Source organism: Lissotriton helveticus, chromosome 9 (assembly GCF_964261635.1).
Source record: "Lissotriton helveticus chromosome 9, aLisHel1.1, whole genome shotgun sequence".
Taxonomy (NCBI): Eukaryota; Metazoa; Chordata; class Amphibia; order Caudata; family Salamandridae; genus Lissotriton; species Lissotriton helveticus.
This window is the reverse complement of record NC_136070.1, coordinates 538,426,765-538,446,273: the sequence shown is the minus strand read 5'-3', so window position 1 is coordinate 538,446,273 and position 19,509 is coordinate 538,426,765. Positions and strand designations below refer to the sequence as shown.

The following is a 19,509-nucleotide window of genomic DNA, read 5'->3' as shown; positions in this document are numbered from 1 at the left end:
GGACTACATAAAAAAAGAAGGTCTTTTCAAACTCGTCTCTATTTTCCTCACCACTCAAATTCTTGTGGGATGTACGGAGCCTCATAAGCTCCATCTCTATGGTATCTAACATACCACCCACAAAATGTTCTTTAACAAACTCCTTGCTCTTACTGTTTGCATTATTTAGAAAGATTCCACTAAGACAGCTTTTCTTTCCTTTAACCTACCACGTCAGAGGAATGTATACATTTTATTTCTTAACATTCATGCACCCACATTCCAGTGCCAACATGGTGACTGCTGGTAAGTTGTGCATTGTAATATAGTAAGCATAGAAAAATATAGATTTAACAAAAAGGTAAATTTTGTGGAGTTACTGTCACTCAGGTTTTTGGACGCTAACACACAGCAGGTCACTGTTGCTGTGATCATAAGCCCTCAGAAGGCACTTTCATTAAAGCAGCATGAGAATCGGGAGAAGTTCTCAGGAGGAGCGGAGTGCCTAATCAATACTGGGTCTAATACCAGGCTCAGGTATGAATACCAGCCTGGAAGAGGCGCACGTGCTTTGGTACAGCCCTCCGGTCTTACCCAGGAAACACCGAGAACATTCACCCAGCGGCGACTCCTCCGTAAATACGGAGGAGCGTCGCCCCACTGGCTCAGAGCCAGCAGCTGAAAAATAACATTTCAGCGCTGGCTTAGCCAGGCGTATGTAGGGAGGGGAGGGGCCGGGCCATGGGAGGAGGAGTGGAGTGCACTTATAAGTGCGCATGTCAGTTTGTCAGGCCGTCTTAGGCCGGCCAAACAGACATGCACATTTAGGTTTCTCCACCCAGCCGTATTGTACAGCTGAGTGGAGAAATGGCACCGACTAACTGTGCCTGAGCGAGCGTCAGACCAGCCGGCTTAGGCCAATCCCGGTGCTGCTCTCATAGTACAAGAGCAGCACCTGGATTGGATGGGGAGTCCGTTCCAGGGAATGCCGGGAGCAGCAGGAGAATGGAGGAGCGAGGCAGCCAGCAGGATCAGGTGAGTTTATTTTTTATTAATTCAAATGATCCCACTCTACAGAATGTACTACAATCACATCTCAATGTTAAATAAAGTCAGTCCCTTTGCTGTTTTTCCCTGTGCAAACTGGAAAAGTGTATCTGCATTATCTGAGTATTGTAAACAAAAATACATACTGACACATAGTTTATGATGCAATGATGCTAGGGAACAAGGATGAGATTTGAGTGAGGTGACACACTTTGGTGGTGAGATATAATTTTCAATATGAAACAACGTTTGCACACTGACATTGGCGATTGCACGTAAAAAGCTTACAAGAAAAAAAAAAGCCAGAGCCTAAGGGTGGAATGAAATTTCGAGAGTTCCTAGAACAGAAAATTCTTCTGCACGGAGGAACATGTCAGGGCTCTCTACAGGCATACTTAGAAGCCAGTTTTTGTGCAGATTGTGTACTTACATGAATGAGAGAGCTGCAGAAAAATTTGCACTGCCATGTTCCGTTGGCAGAGGGCAAGGTGATGGCCAGGTAGAGGTTGGCAGGTTTGGTGGTGATCTAGATGCAGGTGCCAGCAAGCATCTTTGTGAGACAAGATTCTTGGAGTCCAGTTGCTCTATTTATGCAATGCCCAATATGGCGAGGTAAGCAGTCTCAGGTATGCCATTATCAAGTGAAATCACCAAAACCCAGCAAGATTCAGCAGTGGCTGAAGACCCAGATGCCAGATGGTTGCTTCCTGCAACAGGAAAGATGACAGCACTACTGATGTCTATACTCTTCCCATTTTTTTGTGTGTGGGCAAGGTGCCCCACTCAAAGTACTACCAAAGCTTCACTAATATATGAGATTGCTTTCAAATTCACCAGATCTTGGTCCACGGTTACAACTTAGCCTCTCATCATGCACAGTCTGAATCGTGGACACGTGTCTTCAAGTTAGGATCATCACGTTCAAAATGAAGGACTATCAGCAATTAAGGCGCACAAAACATAAGTCTGCGCCTTTTTCAAGTACTTTATGCTGCTGCGAGGATCATATTTTTTCTGAAGGTGGTTGTAAAGGCGCACAGCGATCAAATAACAGTGGCTACTCGATCACATCTTCCAAGGGCTACATTTACACATGTAAACTAACAGAAGTATTTCTTCCCATTCTTCCATAGGATTGAGATGATCAATTTCACAGTTTTTCAGATATTCAAGCCAGCAGCCCACATCATCTTTCACGTGAGCAGAGGTTATTTTGTGATAACTTTGTTTATAGATACTAAGTAGGCAGTGGGGCGAGTCCAGGGAGCGACAACCAAGGAAGGTGCTTGGCAATAGAAATTTCAGATACCCAAATTACTATGGCAAAAATCAAAGAAAGCACAACCAAAGAAGAAATTAGCTAGTAAAGCCTTAGTGGGACCCATGAGAAATGGGAAAATGAGCAACTTCCATGACTGAAAGAACAAGAGAAGGACACACAACAGTATAGCACCGGACAAAGTTAAATCCAAATTTAGATGCCCCATGACCACTAACTGTTCACAATGACATGTGCTTTCCATCAGAGGTCTCCATTTCTGTTGAATGTCACATTCTTTTTTCGAGTATTGAAGTTGTGTGTCTGGATACATAAGGTCTTGCGGGTCTCGACTCTCTTGATCTACCCAAGACAATATAGAATACAATAAAAACACCCACTCTTGATACAGCATTTTGGTTACACCACTGTCTTGAGTCTGGAGTTTTCTGTATTTCTTCAAGGTAACTTAAAATCATTGCAGAGGCTCCCCCAACTCGGGGAGCCGTGACCCCGATCCAGAGGCATGGCGCGAGCCGCCACCACCGTGGTAGAGGCGCAGAGGGATTGGCTGGTGGGAACGCGACCCCGGAGGAACTCGAGTGGTGTGCTCAGCGGTGGCCAAGGAGTGGGTAGAGTCTAGTTTGGTGACAAATATTTCCTTTCTTGAACTCTTCCCCATTCTCGTGGCCCTTCCGGTCTGGCAGAACCAATTCTAAGACCAGTCTGTGGTATTCTGGTCTGACAACATGACAGTAGTGGAATGCATCAATCAACAGGCAGCCAGGTGCAAAATGATCCTCAGACTCCTGAAAGAGATTGTGTTGCTGTGCTTAAAATGTTATCTAATTTTTAAATCGAAACATGAGCCTGGTGTGCTGAACAATGCAGCAGATGCTTTATCTTGTTTTAAGATGCAGGCCTTCAGGAGAAGTGGAGTTCCCTACACCATTGTGGTGGCCAAGTTTACCAGACCTCATGGCAGCCAGTTTAATGCCCAGGATGACTATGAGTGGCATTCAGCGCATACTACAAGTTTCTAGGAAGCATGAGGGAGAAGAGAAGGATTGGTTTACTCCCTAGTCAGTGATAGCATTTCCTGGGCCCGTGAGACAGGAGGGGCGAGCAGTCTCATATGCTAGGCACCACATTGCTGTGATATCCTTCCTTGGGAAGATGCTGGAGCACTCCTATGTGACAAAGGACTTTCTGGTTCAGGGGGCGTTGCAAGGTCGGTGGCATTTAGAAGGGGTTAAGCCAGACTCTAGGTGCCCCATAGACACAATTTGGCTGGCTGTTCTCATGCATTTGCAGGTCACAGGATGAGGTTTGTCTCTTCAGGGGGGCCTTTGACCTGGCATTTTATGGGGTGGTGAAGGTAGGGGACTTAGTGTCCAAAAACAGGAGGGGCGTGTTGGGGGGTTTGCAGTTTTCTGACATTCAGTGGCCAAATGGCTCCCTAGCAATAACTATCTCCCTCTCAAAGATCAACCAGAGGGTTCGAGGCGAACCTATTCTGCTGCATAGGCACCCAGGTATTGAATGCTGCCCTCTTGGGAATTTGGAGTCATTCTCTGCCGACCGAGCGCAAGGGGTCCATGGGGGCCCCTGTTGGTGCATACAGATGGCACATCCATGAGGAGACACACTTTTCAGTACTGTAGGGTGTTGGGCAGTGCGTGAGGGTGTCAGGTTTGGAGACTACGGAGTATGGCTCGCATTCCTTTAGAATTAGGGCCACCAGTGCTGCAGCAGGGATGGGGCTAGCGGGCCGGCAGTGCAAAGGATTGACAGACGGAGAACAGACTGCTACAGGCACTATGTGAGATTGAACTTCTTGTAGCCACCTATCGCTAATAGCTTTACTCTCATGCCATTCCTGTTCTCCTGTTGATGGAGGTGGACAGATTGAAGATTTGAGTCAGCCACTGGATACCTCGCCGCCTCCTGTGCACACGTGATCGGATGGGGTTACGGAAGTGCTGGTGTTGTGCCACTCATACATGAGGCATGCAAAGGCTTTTTATACTGAGGGTGGCTGCTTGACCAGAGCCAGGGCAGCGGGATATTGGTTGACTTTCTGTGGTCAAGAGAGAATGCGCATGGCTGATCTGAGAATTGCATCAGGCAAACTCTTAGCCCGGGGGTTTTCTGTGCCCAGGGATTATTATTGTGCATCTTGGCGGCAATGACTCAACAGAGATTGGACGAAAAGTCTTGTTTGAGCTGGTTATTTCAGAGATGAGCTGGCTTGCGAAGATGTTCCCGGAAAACTGTGCTAGCATGGTCAAACATTGTTCCCAGGTCGAATTGGAGAGGTGGTAAGTTGGTCAAGGCCCTCAATGACTTGCCCTCTGAAGATAGTTTGGATGTAGCCAGACCTGTGAGTAGTGGGTCATAGTTAATGAAAAATTGGTTGTATTTAGTCAAGAGTGGTTGGGTCACTGTGGAACTCCAGTAAGGAGTTTGATTTAACTGTTGGCAAGAAAGAATGGTGTAGTCTTTTTACCACTCATCTGAAATGGAAAACTACATACGGTTCTGCTGCTGAGAGAGTCTAAAGATCTGTAATTCTATGGACAGATGTAATGACCACTAAAAAGGGTTTTTTTTGCCCTCAGACTGAAATATTTTACATTCATGACTTCGAAGAAGATTCCTGTGATCAGGGTCCATTTTTGTCCCGGACCCCATAGGGGACGAGGTCAAAATAGAAAGGAGAATCAAATATTTCAGAGTCTTTCTTAAGTGTCCTCCTACTGGCTTTGGCCAAGAAACCTTCTCCGGGTTCATTAGATCTGTGGCGTCTCATCATTAAATCTACATGCAAATGTATTTTTCTGTGACGGACGCCAACTTCGTTATCAGTCCTATATCTTCATCCGGAAAATGTCACTCTGCCTTTCAGCTTCTTTTCCTCAAATTGTGTTCCTTTAAATTCTTTTCCCGCTAGATGATGCTATCCATGACACTTTTCTAGAAATTAATTACTTTTATAGTCCTTTGCTTAACGTGGCCAGGTCATGTCACCTTTCCCCACTTGGAAGGATGTTGAGACAGGTCACACTTCCTCTTCCTGGGTCAGCACTGTAGCCATACTTCCTCCTTCTGGAAATGTATAAAGACAGGCCATATGACCCTTTTAATGCATGGCAATATCTACACTTGAATTCAAAAGATCTCTTCCAAACACACGGTAAAGTCACCTCATCAGTAGAGGCTTACAAAGTTAGACTCTACCAATTGTATTACTTTCAAAATAAATATTGTCGATTTCATAAAGTTTATAAGGTTGTAAGAAAATAATTTAAAAAAAAATCCAACTACCATTATGTTTATTGGTGGCAGAAAAAACATCCAAAAATCAATTTTTTTGCAAAAGAAAATATATGCCGCGCACCTATTTAGAAGCTGTTGGCTGCAATTACATTAACCAAAAATAAGCTTGAGAAAAGGGAAGAAAAACAACCACGACGTTAACCTTGTACATCTAGGGGCCGATTTCGATATGGCCTGTAAAGGCTCCGACGAAGGCCGGTCGGAATCCTTCCCGACCGCCTCATTTTGATGGAGACGGTTGGAAAGGAATCCAACTGGTCATTCCGACTGGCTTCTGACAGGCTCAGAGAGCCCGTCCGCCAGTCGGAATGAGGCATGTAACTTCAAGGGCTGCTCTTTCTGCGCTTGAGGTTACAGGCATCCTAATGGGGCGGTCGGGACCCACGACCGGGCGTTGGCCGGTCCCATGACCAAATCTGTGTCAGTCAGAAGGGATTCCCCAGAACATCGCAATGAGCCCTCTAGTGTGACAGTTTTCCCCCTTGTATGTTTGAAGCTTTGAAGTGACGATGCATGCTGGTATTTCACCACCCTCTCAACATCATATTCTGGTTTGAGAAAACTTGGGTAAATACTTTCTGATTTTACTAAAATTATATGTACAATATACTCGTTTATAGTGGCTTTCAGTCAACTTTCTTCATCCATTGGTCGGTCTCTTATTGTTTAATTCACTTTTTTCTTCCGCCAACTGCAGGGCTTTGTCAGCCCACTTCAGTCACTGGCTAATTGATGGCATTCTGCTCTTTCACAAAGAGCACATCTGCACCCAAGCTACTTTTCTTCAGTGCCAGGGGCTACTATGTCAATATTTGCTGTTTCACACCAAAAAATATTCTTGCTTTTAGCCATTTAAGGATCTGGTAGCTTCAGCAACAACTAGGTTTTACAAAGATCAAGAGAACACCAATCAATCTTTATGCTAAAAGGCTGGCAGTCAACATCAGGCGTATTGGTTTTGCTAAATCTTGTTTTAGGTTTGATGTGTTATTATGCCTAACTCCAAACATATTGAATTGTATGCATTCTCTAAAGGGCTTTGGTACAGCCTCCTTCAGCAATTGATTTTTTTGGCCCTGGAACTTTCAGCCAGTGGTGTGAGACATTGTCAATCTGATCAACGATCATCCCACATGAACATTTTAGTCTCACCTTCTTTCCAGGATCTGTTTGGGTGTATCCACTGTAATGCACGAGGGAGTATTTTACACTTTACAAGTAAGCTATATCACCACATGTAATTGTTTAGCCTATCCATGCATTGCATAAGCAAAGCAATTACATTTTTCTGCATGCCTGCAAGCATTTCTGGATTGCTTTCACATTGCCTGAGTATGTGCGTCAAACCCATTGGTTTTGCCAATGCTTGTTTTCACACCAGCCAGCGCCCCCTCCCACCCCACCCAAACTACACGCAGCGCGACGTGGCAGACGAGAAAGGATAGGAAAAATATTGTTTTAAATATAGAATGACTGTGAAAGTAAGTGACTGTGAAATTCCTTACATAACAGAGTTTAAAAATTGAAATGAAGAGAATATATACTCGGAAATCAAAGATTGACAAATCAGAACGCAAACTAATTTAATATAATATAAACTATAATTTAAAATGTATAATCATTAAAAATACACGTACAATATAAAAGATGGCACGCTACAATTTCCATTTACACAATTATCAGTCCTGTCAAGTATCACGCATCAGGTGTGACACCCACGCATTTCAGTGCGGTGCTGCGCATCACCGCACTGAAATGCAATGTCACGCATTTTCAATGCTACTCAGAAAGTCGTGCTGAGTTGTGTTCAGGCTCTGATAGTTAAACAGTTAAATCTGGCTCTCTGGCTTTGAGAGTACGTGAGGTGCTACAAATGTTAAAATCTGCGACTTCCCGGCTTTAGTTCGCTTTCCCGCTGCGCGCCCGTGGCGCGCCTGTCAATCACTGAAGACTTACTGAGTCATTCAGTGTAGATGATCACCCGGGTGGGGGCCTGCCCTCACTCAGCTCAGAAGAGTTTTCTATTGGCTGCTGTGGGGGGGGGGGGGGGGGGGAGTTTATTAATCGGATGTGACCTCTTTACGTCAGGCTGCCAGCACAGGAAGTGAGGTACCTGGTCGTTAGAAGCGGCGGCGGCTTCGAGAGAGAAAAGTGAGTTGACTGCCTGTTGCCTCTCAGCCTGCGCATACATTTAAATGTTATTAACACCCGGGCGCGACCCTCACAGGTGACTGCTGTCACTACAGTCTCAGCAATGGGCCGCGCCTCAGGCATCGTGATCCTCCAGAGATGATTGCGGGAGAGTCTGGAGACCCCGTGTGGCTCACCGCCGGCAGTGTGACGTCTGTGACACAGAGATAGAAGTAAGTAATAAATGGCCAGGCAGCTGCCAATGCCGTACGTGTAGTCATGTGTTGTGAAGTTGCTGAGCACAGAGGAGGACACCAGCCTCTTCACGAAGCTGCTCAGCCTCAGAATCATTGCGGAGTGTTTAGGCCATGATGAGGCAGCCGTGCAAATAATTGCCGCTCGCCTCAAAACAAAGTGAATGCAGCCTGGAGTTTGACCTCTCTAACTCTGCTTGGCCTACACATGTGCTTTCACTGAATGGCGCTAGCGCTGCGCAGGATCACAATACTGGTGCCATCCAACACATTACTGTCAGCGCGGCCACCGTCGCAGTTAAGTATTAATTTGCTCTGTGACAGTCTGTTGATGTAATCTGGGGCTGGGCAGGGCGGGTTGCGGTGCGCTGACCAGGGCAGACACCACTCACGGCTCGCTAATGATTTGATTCGGCTTGAGCAGTGCATTGCTGAAGGCAACTGTATTCAGAAAGTTACAGCGTCCTGATTGCACTAGTGCGCCATACTCACTCTCCTGAAGCTTGCTAATGCCCTTGTTGTCTGCGGCGGCTTGCGAGTCATCTGAGTACTGACTCTTTCATTTATGATCTAATCTGCATTAAAAACAACCTACAAGGAATTAATTTGTGATATTTAGGCAGCTGTCATCAATTAAGTCAGCAGAGAAGATCCGTGTATTAGGGGCCCTCAGTAGCACTAGCGTGCAGTGCCAGCACTGGTACCTGTTCCCCATTAATATGTGGCAAATAGTTGCTTTTAACATTCTGGTACCTGTATCGACAGAATTGTCCCGATGAATTTCTGCTGCCGCCCAGTGCTGGCTGTGTTAAATTCCAGGAAGTTCGACACCTGTGTTCAACTTCCTGCCCTCGACACACAAGTTCAGGCACTCTTTCATTTCTGGTGCTTGCTTTGAGGCAGTTTTAAAATCGTTGGGTTTATAGTTGCTCAAATGTGTGTAATTTATATGTTTCGCTCACCTTCATTGCTTGCTTTTGCTTGTGATAAAGTGTCACTCATATTCGTTGAAATGTCACTCATAATTACATTGAAATTATGAAAATGTCACACATGGCAATCTGAAACCTTGGCAGCTATGAATTATACATTTGAAATTAGTGTAAACCAGTTAGCGATCCGAAAAAAACAGTTGAAATTACAGGTCTAAAACATTTTTTGTGACAGCGTGCCCGTCCAAAGTCGAATATTCTTCCACTTGGAATATGCATGGTCTTAATAGGTCACCCCAATTAACTCTGACACACAGAAGTCATTGTATGTACAAGTGTTCATACTTAAAATGCCTGTTGACGATTCCCTCTCCCTAACAAGCAAAGCTCAAAACAAATTCTCATTTGGGACCAGGCTCGCCGAGGAGGAGGGGAGGTTGACACGGAGTCATGTGGTAAACGAGGTGCGTGGTTTCCAGGGGCTGTGTACATACCACCCACAGTCTCACTGCAGTGAGACAGCCGTTGTATATGTACACTGGTGGGACCCATCAAGAAAACGCTCAAAGCAAACACCAAGTTTCCCTGGCAGGAATCTTACTGTTGGGTGCCGGACGGACCCAAGCCCGCGCCGGGGGTAGAGCCACTCAAAAACAAATATAAAACTTGCTGCCTGCATCATAACAGTGCACCAGTCCAACTTATTACATACATTCTTTTAGAGCAATGTGTAGACACAGGTTGTATATCTGAAGCATGGCCATAATATTCCGGTTAACAATGACGGCCAACTCGGTGCTTAATTTTGCCATGGTCACCTCACTCACTTTTGGGGAGCAGCAGGACTTTCCGTCATCAGACTTTGACCCAAAGCGAGAGAAAGAAGAGGGAAGAGAAAGAGTGGAAAACCGTGACAAAAGAAGAAAGCAGGGATGAAAAATAACCTACAAGAACGAAAAACAGGAAGTGTAGGGTGGTACAAAAACACATACCAGCATAAAATCCAGGAAAGAGGCCGCTCCATGGAACATATCCGTGAGAGAAGAGCTCCGCGCCACAAAAATACAGTAGGTGCTGTACTACTTTGGAAAGTACTGCCCTATAGTGTAAGGATCACTCAACACAACATGTGGCCTCAACGTTCTAAACACAACTGCATTCGGTGTTGTTGTTTTTACTCATTCAGACCAGCAGTTCTTACTAAAAGCGACCGCAGCTGCAGATGGGCTGCTAAACCAGAATTGCACCTCTAGTTTCACAAAACTTGTGAAAGGTTGCTCCTGTCATTTTGAGGACCAGACACAGTGACATACGGAAACAAAAGCCAGGAGTTCCGGTAGAACTAAAGAATAAAATAAGCAAGCATTGGCAACACCAACAGATTTTGCCTTCTGGACCTATTGGCTTTGCCAATGGTTTTTAGCCATGCTCTGCAGAATGGTTAAAGTATTTTTGCACTCTCATGGATTGCTTAACCGAAAAAAAAATTGTGCTTGAAAAACAAGTAGTCGAAGCATAGAAGCAAGCCAATGAAGAGAAATCGTAAAGAGGCAATGCTCCATGGGCGGGACAAACACAAGATTGACAAGCTGACAAACAAGTAAGTAGTAGGTAAATGAGAGGGATAGGAAAGCCAACCAATGGGCAGACTCTATGCCCCTGTATGTTCTGGTTAAACCCACAATATGTCAAGCAACCGACAGTGCACATGCTGACTTGTCTAGTAGGCTCGACCTAAAAAGGAAACAAAACTAACTTTCCCAGTTTAAAAAAATGTAAAAGAGGTAAACAAAAAGACAAATGAGCCCAGGAAAACAAGTAAAAAGAAAATACGCAAAACATTTTGGCTTCCTTTGCAAACGTTGCACAACACAGGCAAAAAGTCTGTGACTTTATGCCATGACACAAAAACAAACAAAATAAGCAGACGCACACTGCCCATCTCAATGTATGTTGATTATTACACATTTTGGTGCAGGGGATACTGGATCTTTGTAGTGTGATGAGACCTGTCGAACCTATGCTCTACACTGCTGCACGTGCTACAATACAGACTACACGTTCTGCTCCCACCACTACATGTATAGAACCAAGTCCTCAACAGGAAACATTTAGTTTGATTACCCTTAGGGTATTTATATGTCTCCGCAACATCTCCCCTCTCCCGCCACTTCCAGAGTTTAAAGATTGCATCCCAGTACTCTATGCCAGTCCACTCCACCCTACGGCATTCCACTATGTACCATTCTATGCCACTTCAAGCCACTGTACAACATGTCTAAAAGACATTGGCAAAGTCAATAGCTTTTGCGTGGCAAAACCTATTGGCTTGTCGATGCTCCATTTTTTAATGATTTTTATGCATCTCTTCAGTGGAAGGGGGATTAAGTCTTGGGTTACAATCAATTTGACTAGCCTTATGGCATTAAGAGGCTTGCACGCAGTAGGCAACCTCTAATAAGTTACTCTCATGTCGTTTCAGTAAGTGGAGCTTTGAGAATGGGGGCCTTTCCCGCAAAACTGTTGCATGCAGCCAGCTGAATTACTAAACTGACTTCTAGTTGCTCTCCCATGTGTGGCTTACATATTAGAAAACACGGGCAAGAGACCAGGTACAAGGTGATTTACTTGTCCATGATCCCAGACTTTAGATCATTTATTACTCGCAACAGAACATTGATAGGGGGCGGATTCTACGTTTGAGTGGAGGAGCGTTCCCCCCCACTGAAATACCCCCACAGATGAAAAATAAAATGGTAATAAAGTTAATTCATTGCCATTTAATTTTTTGTCACTCAGTCCCGAATGGAGCGTCATGAGGGGGGAGGGTGGCAGGCTACTGCTGACTGGCAGCAGCAGAGAGAGCAAGGCATTTTCAGTAGAAAGTGTACATGACTTTTTGCCGGACGTCTTGCGAGCCACACTTGCGCACTTTAAACCTCTGTAACCTAGCTGCTGGGTTAGAGAAAGCAAAAGCCTCCAGTGCTCTTCTGAGCGCTAATAGAGGCCGCTCCCACCAATCCTGGCGCCACTCTCGTGTTGGTGAGAGCAGCGCCAGGACTGGCTTGGGAAAGTGGAGCCTGCCTGTCTGCATCGAGGAGAGACGACCATCGAGGAGGACGTCACGCTCGCAGGTAAGTGCTTTTAATCTATTTTTTTTTAATTTAATGTCCACCTCACCACTCTCAGGACTTGCCAGCTGCCACTAAGTGGGAATTATAACACCAACTAGAACATAAATGTCATCATTAGTTTGAATGACTCCTTTAATCATATCATGCAGTAATAGTTTTCAGCTCATCAATGCCCCGTAAGGCCAGTATGTCAGTAATCCAAAAATGGCTGTTTCTCCGGTGAGCAGGGGCGGCCATAGGCATGTGCAAGCTGTGCACCTGCACAGGGCTGCCAAACCCCAGGGGCCGCAACGCCAATATATATCCTTAATATAATGATCCTCTGAGGATGGATACATATTTGCGTGGCAGCCCCTGGCAGGGATTTGGCGGCCTCCGGCTCTGTTCCACTTCCAAACACCCTGACCCCCCCTCTTCACTGACCCCGCGCCTGCGTTCCTCCTGGTTCCTGATTGGCTTCTTTTTTTCCCTACCCACTACTGGCCATGTTGTGTGTCACAATTCCCTCCTCCTCCTAAATGTTATCGTTCTGAGACGAATTTGGAGGTTAGGAGCAGCCACAGGTACTGGTCATCTAACGCCTTTTCCGGACGTTTTATTAAAACACCTTCCTGAGCTCCGGGGGGGCTCCACCCCGCCCGAACCCCCTCTTCCGTGGCCCCCAACATACGCTCCCTGCCCAGGGCCACCATGAGCCTAGAGCCGCCCCTGCAGTGAGTTTCTGATGGTCTCTGCAAGGTCGCAGGCCCTTTAGGTTTCTAGGAAGGAAGTGGCCTGTTCTATTTTTTTATTTAAGGAAAACGAGGTTCAGTTCTTTTCCCTTGGCTCTCTATTCTTTCTGAAACAATGCTTGTCTTCTAAAGCCATTCTTGGAACTGACCGCTGAGTTCCGGTTTTAAGGCAGGCCTGACTCACTGGATCTACAAAAAGGCCAGACCCTCCCTGCTTTTCAGTTGCACTGTTCTTTTCAGAGTCAAACACTGCCCATTTGCTGTCTGCCCTCCAAAAGAGAAAGAGTGCCTAAAATCAGAAAGAAAAGAAAGAAAGAAAAAATACTTTAGGGTCAATACGGCAGATAAATGGCCCCAAATCATTTTTTTTTTAAACGGGACCCACGCCCTGCCCAGCTACGTCAAGCATAAGACACACAATTGATGGACGGAATGCAGAACGAATCAAAACATTCTCCCCCAGTCAAGAGATCTGGGTTAAATCCATCATTCTTTTGCTCACCATGCCACACCAGTTTAGACCTGGCCATAGCTACGTCAAGCATGGCCACGTCTGTTCTGGTGCCTGGAAGCAGGTGGAGTGGGAACCTCATTTGTTAAGCAGACCAGTTTTGTCAAACCCAATAAACTGCTCCACAGAACTCATATAAAATCACAACTGCCTTTTACAGCCATGAGCCACCCCAAAAAATGATTAATCACTGCCAAACCAGCAGACTATCGACAGAGCTTGAGGGGCGTGCAGGAAAGGATGCCCCCTCAAGAACTCTTTGCAGGGCGTGGTAGGCGATTTGAGGGTCTGTAGTTCGGAAGCGTACTAGCCGTCCGCTCAGGAGCACAAAGGCTCTGCGAGCAGGTCTTTAAGTGGGCCGGCTCCTGCCGGTGCTCAGCACCGTCAGTTCTAAAAAGCAGGTGTCGAGACGGGTCCCTATCGGGCTCTCAATTTTTGCCCTCTTAACCCCTTGAATGCTGCCCACGTTCAACGGACGTCGCGTGCACTACCTCGGTAGTACTGCGCAGGTCCGTTGAATGTCGCGGCCCTGCCCGCGCAATAGAACGTTCTGCACCAGCGCGGAACGTTCAGTGCAGGCAAGGGGTTAAACTCTGCAGCAGTGCCACCCGTCACTGCCTCTGATGTAACTTCAAAGAGGCACGCTATAGTTCTTTCACAGTCTCATTTCAGAACTGAAGCATTTTCAATGTTATATACAACGAAGCCATAGTTGTTGCTTATTTATCTTATAGAACAACCATTGGAAAAGCCAATAGTCCTGGCTTGATGTAGGTGAAATGTTACGTGTTGTATTATATATCTGGATGCAATGACAAACAGCAAAATACCAGTCGGGCGGCACACTATGCTAAGAACAGGTTTTTAGCTTAGGTGTTTTAAGCCACACCCTAAAGTACATAGGCCACACCCCTCTGAGAGACCCCCCCCCCCCAGTTTTTTCCTCCCACTTAAAGCCCTAGCTGCAGGGATAAACAATATAGTTTGGCAACGGCTTTGAACTTTCTGCCATACACCCCCCACCCCATAAAAAAGGGAAGGACTACTATTACCAGGAAAGAGAGAATGAGACACAAAAACATGAGTGAATGCCAGACAGCTTATGATCTATTCTAGAGTTTCACAATAACTCCCACACTGTCTGTAGGGCTCCTACAGAGGGCCAGTTCTATTCACTGTGCTCTACTTTCCATCAAGAGATCTGATGCCAAGTGGCACTGGTCCAGCCTTGCCAGCTCATTATGTATCACTAGTGAGTAACAGACCTTCTCCAGACGTGGTGGCACAATAGTCAAGAAGGGGTTCCTTGTTAGTTTCCCTCTGCAGGTTGGCTGAGGCCCGCAAGGAGTGTAAGCCATATTGCAAAACAAAGCTCAACCCATTTTTCGATTTGAAACCATGGAACAGGAGGAAGGTCCCCTGTGTCTGGTACGAGTTCCTCAAGCAGCCATTTTTTAAGGTCGAGCCCGGGCAGTGCCTGCGCTGCACTGCAAAGCATGCAGTATTTGAGTATAGACTTGAATCCCCACCCGCTATCTGCCCATATTTGTCATTGGCTTGTGTCAATGTCCTTCATAAATGCTGGCTTCTGATTTGTTAATTGGATTATTAGTCCCTCCTTAGTACCGCCAAGTCTTCATTTATAACCTCCCATGAGGACCGGCCCTTTTACTTCTCTTGTTACATGGTATGTCTTATTTAGTTTGTAAGCACTATTTTTGCATGCACGACATGCTTTTCTTGCAACACTTCTAGAAGCCCGGGACAATCGCACTATTTGGTCCTCTGTCTACAGTAGCACAGTGGGTGAAACGCTTAGCTAGAATCCTACGCACGAGAGATTGCCAGTGGTTAGATCACTTCCAAGCACCTGTTACCATTTCAGTCTTTGCCAATCATATGCTTGGGGCCCTGAAATTGGCACAGCTTTCGAATCCAAATAGTAGTAAATTTGCACACAATCGAGGAGTATTTCTATGGGAGAAGGTTTGCTACTTTTGTGGTAAACCAGTCACTAGATACATTTCTGTGACCAAACCAACAAATAAATAAGTTAAAACTGCTTAGTGATATGGGAATGACAGGAAAAACCAACACAGACATATCAGACAGACTCGTGGCCCCAACACACAACTACCAAGCAAAGAATGCATTTATTTGGCGAGGGTCTCACACCATACACCCCCTCCGAAGCCACCCCCCTGCTTAATGCTAAGCATTAGCTAAATATATTGTTTTGGCAACAGGGTGGCTCGATCAGTTGAATGCTCGTCGCTGAAACATGTCTTGATCTGCAGGTCACAAATTCGAAATACTGACATGCCTGACTCAAATTTGCATCATTGTGGGGTCAGTAAAGCGAGCAGCACTAAATCGGGGCGCACTACAATTTCTGGGTAAGAAGGCAGGGTAACACTGCACATGGTACTATGATACCATTATGAGTTTTGGCATCAGAACCGGGAATAACATGCTTAATGCAATATAGACCATATGGATTTCCGCATTTTGGACCAAAATTTTAGACCATGTACCCTACTTATTTCCTCCTGCTTTTTGCAGGTGAATACATGTTTGTAAATACAGTGCCACTTGTAAATAATTTTCACTCGTAAATGGGATTACTGACCAACTTGTGATAGGTCTCCAAAATGGGTAATAATATTAACACCCATTAAGTGAGGTGCTTAGAAACGGCAGGCGTGCTGCATGAAGCAAATGCCCTCCATCACCCCGCTGAGCGACGACACACGATAGGAAACAGCACCACTCTAGTCACTTATGCACGACACCAAAAGCTTTCCCACATAGTCCTCACTGCAAGTACAACATCCTTCCAACCAAGCACCGCCCAACAGCGTAGCTAGCTATCCGCTGGTGAGTGTCGCCTCGCCAACGGGGTATGAAGCGCTATACAAATGCAATTAAAATTAAATTACAAGGTAGTAGCATTTCAATTTTTTAATGGCCATACTACAGTTCAGAATTACTCAACGAGGCGAAGAAGAAACAGTGATCTTCAATGGGGCCAAGAAAAGGTGACCTGTGGTTTACACAGGGCACAAGTCCTATAAAAAGAAGTGTGGGGCTGACAATATGCAAATGACCTCATGACGTCACGTGCTGAACGTGTACTGGTGTCTGAAAATTACGCAGGAACACGTTCAGCATATTTCTGTGGGGCGGAGCTTCTTGGCAGGGGGGACAGCGTCCACCCTGTGAAAAGAGTGGGGGAATGTCGTGTACCTGCGTTTACCCCCGACTCGAGTCTGGGTTTACGTTGATCCTTAATGAAGACTGTACCAACGACAGAAATCCAGGGTTAGCATGCACATACACCCGCCCAGCATCTGTCACTAGTGCAAGAACCGAGATTTCACAACATGTGCACACCAGGAGAAATTGCTGAGACTCCACCTCAGATGTGGACCAGACTAACGTCACAGGTGTGCCAAGGAGGTGTACCTCCATAGCCTAAGGGATGAAGAGACGATGGGACGCTAGTGGGTGGCGCCACTGGTTCCAAAGCACAAAAGTCTTACCAAGTGGAGGCTAGGCCAACTGCAACACAGCCCTCTGAAGTGGCAGGAAGGCGAAATGCCAGCACGCTGCAATACTCTCTAATAAATAAATCATGTGTAAAACGGCAGAGCCACATTAGACACCGAGTGTATTCCACAGGTCAGCCCTTTCAGCTCAGTTTCCCACAATAACCTTTAACCTGTCTCTGCACATGCCTGCAGCTCAGTTGCACGAGACCAGGGCATACAACACTGCATTTCGCAGCGTGGACGTTTAAGAAACTTGATTCATGACGCAACTGAACTCGTTTCATACTAGATATTCCCTTCCCAAGCATAAAAAAAAAAGAAACATGCAATTTAAATTTGTTATAATAGCAATCTCTGTGGTTCTGCGTTCTGTGACCCGGCCCTGTGCAAGCACAAATTAACAACCAGAAACTGCCTCAATAGATGACATGCATGGAAATAAACCAAACTGTCAAAAAACGCCTTCCAACCATTTTCGTTGCCTCTTAAAGGAACGGCAAAACACATTCCGTCCATCATCTTGTGTGTTTTGCTGTTCACCCTATGTGGGAAGGGTATGCCCAGACGTGGGTCCCTTGCTCACTAAGCCACTGGAGTCAAGCTATCCTGGCTGAAGACGGCTGATAGCCAGAAACCGGTCCCAGGATGCTTGATTCCGGTCCAGGAAAGACATGGCTTGGCAGTTCGGGCTGGACTGTTCCCATGAGGCACAGGGTCAAGACTGATTTGCATATAGCCATGTCTGAACTGGGGTGGCTTGGTGAGCAAAATAACGATGGATTAAACCCGGATCTGTGACTGGGGGTGAATGTTTTGCCATTGTGCAACATTCCGTCCATCATCTTGTGTGTTTTGCTCTTAAAGGGACGGGCCACATCCTTCAGAAGACCCCGAAGGAGAGGGCTCTTCCTACAGCGACCACACAGCCCCCTCCACCCCTAAAGTCTATTTGCTTTGTTTAAATGGGGCCCACCAGGAGCTCACTCGCCTCCAAACCCAGCCTTTCCTCCTTGCTTCCTGCTGGGTCCATGTGTGCGTGGGTGTTTTCTTTCCAGAGAATGAGGGTGGGGTGTCATTCGCTGGGCCCCAGGCGCTGACAGATCCGTCGAGATGACACAGAAGGACTGAATCTATTGCACGGTTCTTCGGAATCATAGATTAAACAATAATAATGTACATTAACATACTACCTAGTTAATGAACTGTGTGCCGGTGGTTCAATTACAGCACTGCTAAAAGGCACTTCTATTACTGATCTCCAAAGTGGTGACATGCAGGGTACACAGATCTCCGCTGTAGGCACACAACCTACCACGCTATTTTACCCGTTCCAAAACGGGTCGCTCCCTAGGGTTAAAGTGCCTACAATCTATTGCCTGGCGGCGCGTCCTCGTGCGCCTGAGGCATGGCCAGGAGGGCCTTAGGTGTGCGGCAGTCCCAAGAGTGGCCACATGAAAAATAAGAAGTTAAGCAGCTGCAAAAATGATGCGCCCCACAGCTGCAGAACGACACGGGGGGTGGGATACGGCGTCGGGTGCGTCAAGGACGCCCCGGGTTCCCCTCCACGTCGCATCGGGCTCTGCAGATCACACATCAGAAAAGAGGGGTGATGATGGATGGGGCGGGCGGTGCATGCAGCGCCCACGTAGACATATGCAGCCCGGGTGCTGTTTGCTCTCCGCTGCAGGAATCCATCCAGTGGCAGCGGATTCCATCCGCGCACCAGCTCCTACCCCCCTCCCTCTCACCACTGTGGGGAAAAAAGCACAATGTGCCAGCCCCGTTACAACCGATCTCCCCCCTGCAGCATGTCTGTGCATCTCTGCCACCAGCTATGCTGCAAGTAAATGAACATCACCAGCTGCTCCAACCCACTCCAACCATGCAGAGACGCGAAACATGCGTGCACACGTCCAACGACATGTGTGGGGGCTTGAGGGGCGACCCACACACCCTGAATGAAACAACAACACCCCAGATGAGCTGCACAGGGCGATGCTGGGTGGGTGTGCGAATGATCACCACACTTAAAAGCAACGGCATGATACAGAGGAGGATCATCAAGAGGAGGGGGGTATTTCTCCACCCTCCCCGGTACTCACATAAACAGCCAGGATGAACCCGCAGGCCTTCTGATGCCTCCCTTGTGTGCATAGATCCGTGCAGGAAGAGCTGCAGATGGTCTTTGTCTCCGGGCTCCCACCTCCTCTCGCAGCCCGTCGCAGGCAGTAAACCCCCGGCACGCTCAATCCCGGCAGCCGCACTCCCTGCTATTATTCTGCTGCTGTCCCTGCCTTGAACTGAAGAGGACTATCACCCTGCGCATGCGCACTGATCCTGAGAGCCAGCGCGAAGCCGCGCCCACGGCTCTTTCTCATTGGGCACGGGGTCACAGATATGCAAATTAAACCCCACGGCACCGCCCCATCCAGTCTCGGCCAAGCCACCGGCTGTGAAATTGATTTCGAGGTTCTTATTGTCACAGTCCTCCCTGCAGGGCAGGAAGGGCTCCCTTCCCAACACACAAACATCTTCAAAGGGTATTCAGCCAGGAGCGAACTTTTACAAGCACACCATGAACATGGCAAGATACCAAGTTGCCCCATGTTGGCAGGTGTGAGTAGTTATCTTATTACTATGATT

At 46.7% G+C, this 19,509-nt stretch overlaps 1 protein-coding gene across 1 annotated transcript in view; it reads right to left on the bottom strand.

Moving 5' to 3' along the window:
- NUMBL (NUMB like endocytic adaptor protein) overlaps positions 1 to 19,145 on the bottom strand; it is a 268,204-nt gene extending 249,059 nt beyond the window's left edge. The window contains exon 1 of the mRNA XM_078660405.1: positions 18,969 to 19,145. The gene's annotated coding sequence lies outside the window, so the exon portion shown is untranslated. The remainder of the gene's footprint in view (positions 1 to 18,968) is intronic.
- Between the last annotated feature and the right edge of the window lie 364 nt (positions 19,146 to 19,509).